The 8299-nt window shown below is 34.4% G+C and overlaps 1 pseudogene; it reads left to right on the forward strand.

Moving 5' to 3' along the window:
• Nucleotides 1-6699: 6699 nt before the first annotated feature.
• Nucleotides 6700-7625, forward strand: LOC109576726 (putative olfactory receptor 2B8; annotated as a pseudogene).
• Nucleotides 7626-8299: the final 674 nt, after the last annotated feature.

Here is an 8299-nt window from a genome sequence, read left to right on the forward strand (position 1 = left end):
GAAGCAGTTGGCAATAAAATGTAAATTATTCACAGAAGCTCTCGATGCTTGTCTGACTAGCATGTGGAAACTGAGATGCTTCAAACCTAAATGGCTTTCTCTGAGCTAGCTTGTACTGCTAACTAGCAGTCATGTATTGCTCTGAAACAAAATGTGTTCCCATCTTGAAAAGGGGATTTAATTTCACTTTTGAAACTGCCTTTGAAGTTTAGAGCTAAAGTTTTTCAAAGTCAGGTGTTGTTTATACCTGCCTTTTCCCTATATTGTCAAGATAAACTGTTTTGAGATAATTTAACTGAATTAACTTTGAACTTGACTTAAACAGACACAAGGCCCATCAACTTCCTTCTGTTTTTCTTTAGCCGAAATCATGTGAAACGTAAAGGCAAAGACTAGTTGAATTTAAACAAACCATGTCAATTTTGTTAAAAAAATGATAATTTTTCTCTTTATTGTTTGAGTAGATAATTAAAACCTTTGGGTATAAACTGAGCAATGTATACTTCTATACACTGATTTTTTTTTTTTTCTTAGCCACATTAGATGTTTAGTAGTAAATATAGTGGTTTACATTGACCATAAAAGATAAGAATGTGCCTAATTACTGCATTAGCTCTATGATCCCTTATAAGTGGTTATGAATTATACTAAGTGAAAAATAATTTGCATATTTATGTTTAATATTAAGTAACTGAATGAAGTTTTCATTATATATTTATATGTAAAAGTTGTTTTTGCAATTGTAAGAGAAAATCTCATGTTTTGTGAAACATCTAAATTATTCAAAGATGAGAGCTAAGATAACTGGGAGGTCTAGAAAATTATCAGTCATCTGTCAAATATGTGAAATTATAAAAGAGGCAGATTTTGTGTCCTCTGCTATTTTCCTTGATATTCATTTTCCCTGATGGTTGGAATCTCTGGACAGCGAGGTGACATCAGTTGATTAACACTTTAGGACACACATTCACCAGAGACGTCAGCCAGGTTTGGTTTTTTTCTCTGTGCCAACCCAGTCACAGTGCAGTTTCATACCACCTTCTCTTGTTGCCTACATGGGTCTGTCAAAACAGCCAGGTCATTGTATTCAGGAGGTAATACTAAGAGTTCAAAACTACCTCTCTTTATCTTCCTACCATGAGATAGAATACATATCCCCAGTACCACATGAAGATATGTGAAGTCATCATGAGAAAACACTTTATGGCTTAAGAAAAATTTCAGGTTAATCTGGTGCTTGATTGCACTCATTCCAAACAACCTGCTTTCTGATTTTATATATCCAAGTTCCAGTCCCCAGTACTGTGTTAAAGTAGCAACTTGGATATTAGCTAGGATAAGAGCTTTGGTTCCACAGATAAGGTTAATAAAAATAAGTAAAGTGGAACTAAGTTTCTGTTGCTTTAGGAATCGGCAAATAAGATTATTTTCAGTTGTGATTGTTCTTGAAAAGCTCAGTTGGTTAGCATATATGTCAGTTGGCAAAATGAACAGAAATTCCTACAGAAATTCAACAAATATAAGAACTAAACTCAATTGTTTATTTTAGAAGCCAACACTTTATTCTTAGACATTTCATTCTATTTTAGTACATTCATTATAACACAGTATGTACACATGAAAATAATTTAAATACAGCATATTTAGCTGTAGTAAAACATGCATTTAGAAACAGGATAATAATGCATGTCTGAATGTAAAACTATTAGACTATATGTTTCCATTTCTTCCTCTGGGTCCTTATTTTCTGTGAAATTACACAATATTTCTCAAAATCTACTGTCACCATCTATGTTTTTTAATGTTCATTTTTTTCAAAGAGGTACAAAAATATCTAAAATATACATGGAATCTTCCAAATGTAGGTTGACAGTGACAAGGAATATTGTGTCAATGCCTCAAAGCAATAGTAACTCAGTCATAGCCCTGAGGCTGCAGAAATTTTGCCGAGACTTCAGGATTCATTGAGAAACTGGATAAGACAGAGTCTGAATGTTTAAAATATGTGAATGTTGTATAATTTGAAATATCTTAAAAATTATTATCTTGAAATCTCCTGTCTTTAAAATGTGTGGTTTACCTACTGAGTAACCAGTTTTATTAAAATACATATTCTTCTACTCAAATTTTAGTCATATTATTTGTCAGTATTGTACAATTATTGTAATTGCAAACTATTATCTCTACCACCTGATGTGTGTCAGTACTAAGCATTTAACTTCTTTTATTTGATGCCTATTCTCTTGATTAGAATAGTAAAATTGTGTTCCTGTGAGATATCATTTTCCATTTTTAAAATAATTGTTACACAGAATGTCATCTTTGTCTTATAGAATCTATTTAATTTTACCTATTTAAATTTTTCTACATAAACTTTGTTGTTTTTCAATTATTTCTTTTTTGTATCCAAGTAATAACTTATATATAATTTTTATGGCAAGACTTTCTTATATCATGTCACATAATGATGGTTAACACAGACACCATTTTTTGTTCCTGTAGTTAGAGTGAATGTGTCTAGTATTTCCAGTTATTATTTACATAGTTTGTCTAATATAGATCAAGATTTCTTACTGCATGAAGTCAACTGATGCTTGTGTTAACATAGATGACAATTCCCAGTGAAATTACACAATTCTTTGTATGTAGGAAAGTATGTAGGAAAGAAATGAGAATTTCTAATTAACTTTATCCAAAACATATTTCTTCCTTTGGAAGACTGCCTTTTGTGGTGGTGTGAATAGTTTTAAGAGAAATTGATTTTGAGTAGGAAAGTATAAAAGGAGCAAAGTGACCCGGAACAGCAGAATATGTTAGAGAATTAATGGGTTAATGCTTCTAGCACCAAGAGATTTCCCATATCCAACTTTACTAAAGGATAATAATTTTCCTGAATGTAAAAAAAAAAAAGAATTAGTATCTTAGTATAGTATACATTAGGATACATTATAGTATACAGTATGTATATTAGTATACATTATTAAGATATATAGTATCTTAGTATACATTAGTCAGAGCAGGCTATGGCACCCCACTCCAGTACTCTTGCCTAGAAAATCCCATGGACGGAGGAGCCTGGTAGGCTGCAGTCCATGGGGTCGCTAAGAGTCGGACATGACTGAGCGACTTCACTTTCCCTTTTCACTTTCATGCATTGGAGAAGGAAATGGCAACCCACTCCAGTGTTCTTGCCTGGAGAATCCCAGGGACGGGGGAGCCTGGTGGGCTGCCGTCTATGGGGTGGCACAGAGTCGGACACGACTGAAGCAACTTAGCAGCAGCAGCAGTATACATTAGTATCCTAATTATGTCTCAGTGTGTTTTCTATGTGGATTCAATTTTAACATAAAGAGAACGTTATATTCTTTATTCTATTTTAGTTGGTGTCTTCTTTGCCTGACACTTTATATTTCAATCTAAAATCATTCATTTTTATCTGTCATGTAGGTAGCCATTCAGCATGCTTTTTTGTTTATCCTATAAAGCAGTAAATGGTTTATGCAACTTTATCTCCCCAAGTATTTTTTTTTTTTTTCAAATAGAAGAGTAGTTGACTTGTATATTCACTTCAGGTATATAGCATAGTGACTTTTTATTTTCAAGATTATACTCCACAAAAAGTTATTTTAAAATATTGGCTCTGTTCCCTATGCTATATGCTTATATCTTATTTATTTTGTACCTAGTAGTTTTTAACCTCTTCATCCACTGCCCCTATCTCACTCTTTTCCCTCTCCCTTTCCCCACAGGTAATCACTAGTTTGTTCTTTGTATCTTTAAGTCTGTTTTGTTTTGTTATACTCATTTGTTTTACATATAAGATTTCACATATAAGTAAAAACATAAAGTATTTGTCTTTCTTTGTCTGACTTTGCTAAGCGTAATACTCTCCAGGTTTGTCCATGTTGTAAATGGCAAAATTTCATTCTTTTTCATGGCTGAGTAATATTCCATTGTACCTATCTATCTATATAAATATACACCACATCTTCTTTATCCATTCATCTATTTCATAGGTTGCTTCTATATCTTGGCAATTGAAAATAATGCTGCTATGAAAATTGGAGGATTTTACCTTTTGTCAGCTGCCTTCTTGGTCCTTATTGATATGATAATGTTCAAATAAATTATTATTTTATTATACTGTGTTATTATATTAGTGTTTTCCCTGAATGAATTAGCATTTTATTTTTTCCCTCCTTTACTCTGCTAAATACTTATTAGGTACATTAAAAATAATTTGCCAGCAGTACATTTCAGATGACTATATTATATTTATATATGTGTTCATGAGACTGAACCATGATTTTTAAATTTGTTCTTCTGAGCAGGTGTGAATCAGGGGGATGTAGAATGTCATTGTACATGGAAACTGTAATGGTACTTTTTTCTCATACTTTTATGATTAATTTTATTATGAAATTTTTGGACCCAGATTTTTATGTGGATACCATTGATCACATCATTATAAAAGTCAAAGAAAGTATAAAATACTACATCCTCTATACCACATGTACTGCCTTTGAATTTTAATATATTCATTTGCTTATGATAAAGTAATAGCTATTTAAAAGCACAGACTTAGATATTAAAAGGACTTGGGTTTCTATAAAATGGGAATTTTATGATTCTGGTTAAGTTAGTTAACTACTTTAACCTATTTCTTCATATGTAAAAGGGAAATGGTAAATTTCAATTTTTTGGAGTTGTGATTATGCTTGTAAAGGTTTTAGAACATAAAACAGTAATACCAGTAATTATATTGTTAATTGATATGTAGGTAGCATATCTGTCTAGCATTCAACCTTTGGATGCTTTATTTTCAAACTTTAAATGTGAACATTTTTTTTTTACTAATTAAAGATTATTTTTGCAAGATATGCATGTATTCTTCCATACTGTTGTCAGGTGATTGAGTGTGAAGTTAAATTAGTTCAATCCTTCTTATATATGAAGTATTAAATATTGTTTTGTGTGCTTTTATATTTTAAACCTTATGATATTTTGGTTGTTTGCTTTCCTTGCAACTAACTAAATTATGGGACAAGGAAGATATTTATGGTAGTGATGGAGGAATATTTCCCAGTGGCCTTTCTATCACCGACTCTTTTTTTGTTTGCCCTTTACTTTTCCCTTATGCAGATTTTATTAACATTTATTTTATGCTAATTTGGTATCAATTTATTTAACACATCAATGGGTTCTACACTCAAACCTGATTCAAATTTTTAAAATTTTGGAAGAATTAAAAATTTACTTTATGTCTAACAATTTGAACATGATAGAACTGAATTATTTATTTTCTAATGCCACTTGGGGTAGTGTATAACCATGCTTATGCAAGGACTTTCCTTGTAGCTCAGCTGGTAAAGAATCTGTCTGCAATGCAGGAGACCTGGGTTCAACTCCTGGGTTGGGAAGATCCCCTAGAGGAGGGAAAGGCTACCCACTCCAGTATTCTGGCCTGGAGAATTCCATGGACTCTATCGTCCATGGGGTTGCAAAGAGTTGGACATGACTGAGTGACTTTCACTTCACTTCATGCTTATGCAAATACTAAATAGTTGGATGAAAATGATAATCAACTAACCTTAGGAATGGCAATGTGCTTGGTTTAGTATAACTGATGCTTCAAGATTGCAAATATAAATTAGCCTATTGTAGATGGAGGTGCTTAGATTTTTATAATAACATAATATCCTTTTCTTTATGCCATTCCTTATATTAGTTTTAGTTTTATATTCTATCTTTGACCTGTCAGTGCACTGACAATGTATATGTCTTTATCTCTATGCATTTAATTATTTATCATAGAGAGCAATGTAGAGCATTATACTTTATGCACAGATTACACAATTAGATAGCTTTAAAAATGTTTATCTTGATTAAAATGTTGGAAGTGAATAATCCTACCTCCGTTAGAAGTCCATGCCCTGTGGTTATTGGTACTTTGTGAAAATGAAATCAACAGAAAGAAGAAGTAAGTGTTGGTGACATCAGTGAAATTTTGGAGTTCTTATTATGGTGTAGTAATTTTAGTTATCTTGAGGACATGAGTTAAGCATTGTAATTATTGTAATTGAATGGTCATATTTTTAGGCTCTGTCTATTTATTTGTTTTCCTACCATACCAAGACCAAGGTAGCATTCACAAATATGTGAAAAGAGTAGAGAAGCAATTTTGCCAAAAGCTTTATGTACAGCATTGCTTCTCTACTGTATATTCTTACAGTACTTTAAATCCTATTAAACTCAATCTGAAAAATACCTTTTATATCTATGATGCATGGAAACACAAGGTCTACTATTTGATTTTTCTTATATTAACATCAATATCATTATTTTTGGTAATGTAGAACTAAGTTGATATGCCACGTCATGCCATGCCATGCTAAATCATTTTAGTCGTTTCCTCCTTCAGGGGCTCTTCCCAACCTAGAGAGCGAACCTTGATCTCTTACGTATCCTGCATTGGCAGATGGGTTCTTTACCACTATGGCACCTGGGAAGCCCCAAATTGGTATAATATATGTCGATTTCAATGAATACATTATCTAACCAGATAGTTGCATATAAAATCCCGTGGCCCTGTCTTTTAACATGATAGATTTACCACCTCCCTAGGCCCTCCCCCTTTTTGAAGATACTTTTTAAAATTTTAAATGCTTTGTCTTGACAGGAGCCATGTGCTAATAAAAGATGGAACAGAAAAATGGAACTTCTTTCACTGGGTTTATCCTACTGGGCTTCTCTGACAGACATCAACTGGAACAAATTCTCTTTGTGGTCCTTTTGATCTCCTACGTCTTCACTTTGCTGGGAAACACAGCCATCATTGCATTGTCCTACTTGGACCCACGTCTTCACACCCCGATGTACTTTTTCCTCTCTAACCTGAGCTTTCTGGACATGTGCTACACCACCAGCATTGTTCCCCAGTTCCTGGTTAATCTCAGTGGAGCAGACAAATCCATCTCCTTCGGTGGCTATGTAGCTCAGTTCTTCATCTATCTGGGATTGGGATGCACAGAATGCTTTCTTTTAGTATTCTTGTCATTTAACCGCTGTGAAGCTTTTTGCAGGCCCCTTCACTACACAGTAATCATGCACCCCCGTCTGTGTGCCCTGATGGCTTCTGCTTCATGAATCATTGGTTTTGCCAACTCCTTATTGCAGACAGTGTATATCTTCCTTTTACCACTTTGTGGGAGAAATAAATTAGACCACTTTCTTTGTGAGATCTCTCCTTTTCTCAAACTTGGCAGTGTTGACACCACTATGAATGTATATGTGACCTTCTTTGGCAGTGTCATCATTCTTGCCTTATTCATGTTCTCCTATGGTCAGATTGTCAGGGCGGTCTTAAGAATAAAGTCCACTATAGGGCAGAGAAAAGGGTTTGGCACGTGTGGATCCCACCTCATGGTGGTCTCCCTGCTCTTTGGTACAGCCGTCTATGTGTATCTTCATCCCAGGAGCAGCGACTCCCAGGATCAGAACAAGTTCATGTCTCTTTTCTACACTGTCATTATCCCCATGACCAACCCCCTCATAGGTACACTGAGGAATAGGAATGTGAAGGGAGGATGAAGAAGGTACTTTGGAAGGACTCTGACTCCAGATGATGGCTGAGAAGGACAGCTTAATGGAAGCAATTGAACATCAGAGCTCTTTAGATGTATGTGTGTGTCCCCCATGAGTCATCTGAAATTTCCTCTGATAACTCTGAGGGAATTTCTTTACTTCAGTGTGGTGCATCGGTGCTCAGTCATATCCAACTCTTTGACCCCATGAGCTGTAGGACACTAGGCTCCTTTGTCCATGAAATTTCCCAGATAAGAATACTGGGGTGGGTTACCATTTCCTTCTCCAGGGTATCTTGCCGACCCAGGGATTGAGCCTATGTCTCCTGCATTGGCAGGTGGATTCCTTATCACTGAACCACAAGGGAAGCCCTTTTGCATTACATTCTTTTACAAAAATGAGTGCTCCAAACCTGGTTAATGGATTCATTTCAACCTCCAGAGATGATGATTCACTGTTCCTGGAGCATTTATGTTTTTTTTAAAAAATTTTTAAGCAGTTTGAATTAATGCAGAATATTCTCATCCTAAAATATACCTAAAGAACATAGAACATATTTTGAGCTGAAAGCAACTAAGCAGTAAATGCTGAAAAAACTCACCGTTTTCTGCCTAAAGCAGTACATATTCTCCTTTTCATATAGACTCTTATCAACCCAGAGATGGCACCAGAGGAGTCTGTAGACAAGGTTTGTAAACAAACCTTGTTAAACTAA

The sequence above is a fragment of the Bos indicus genome, chromosome 23, assembly GCF_029378745.1.
Source record: "Bos indicus isolate NIAB-ARS_2022 breed Sahiwal x Tharparkar chromosome 23, NIAB-ARS_B.indTharparkar_mat_pri_1.0, whole genome shotgun sequence".
In the NCBI taxonomy this organism is placed as follows: domain Eukaryota; kingdom Metazoa; phylum Chordata; class Mammalia; order Artiodactyla; family Bovidae; genus Bos; species Bos indicus.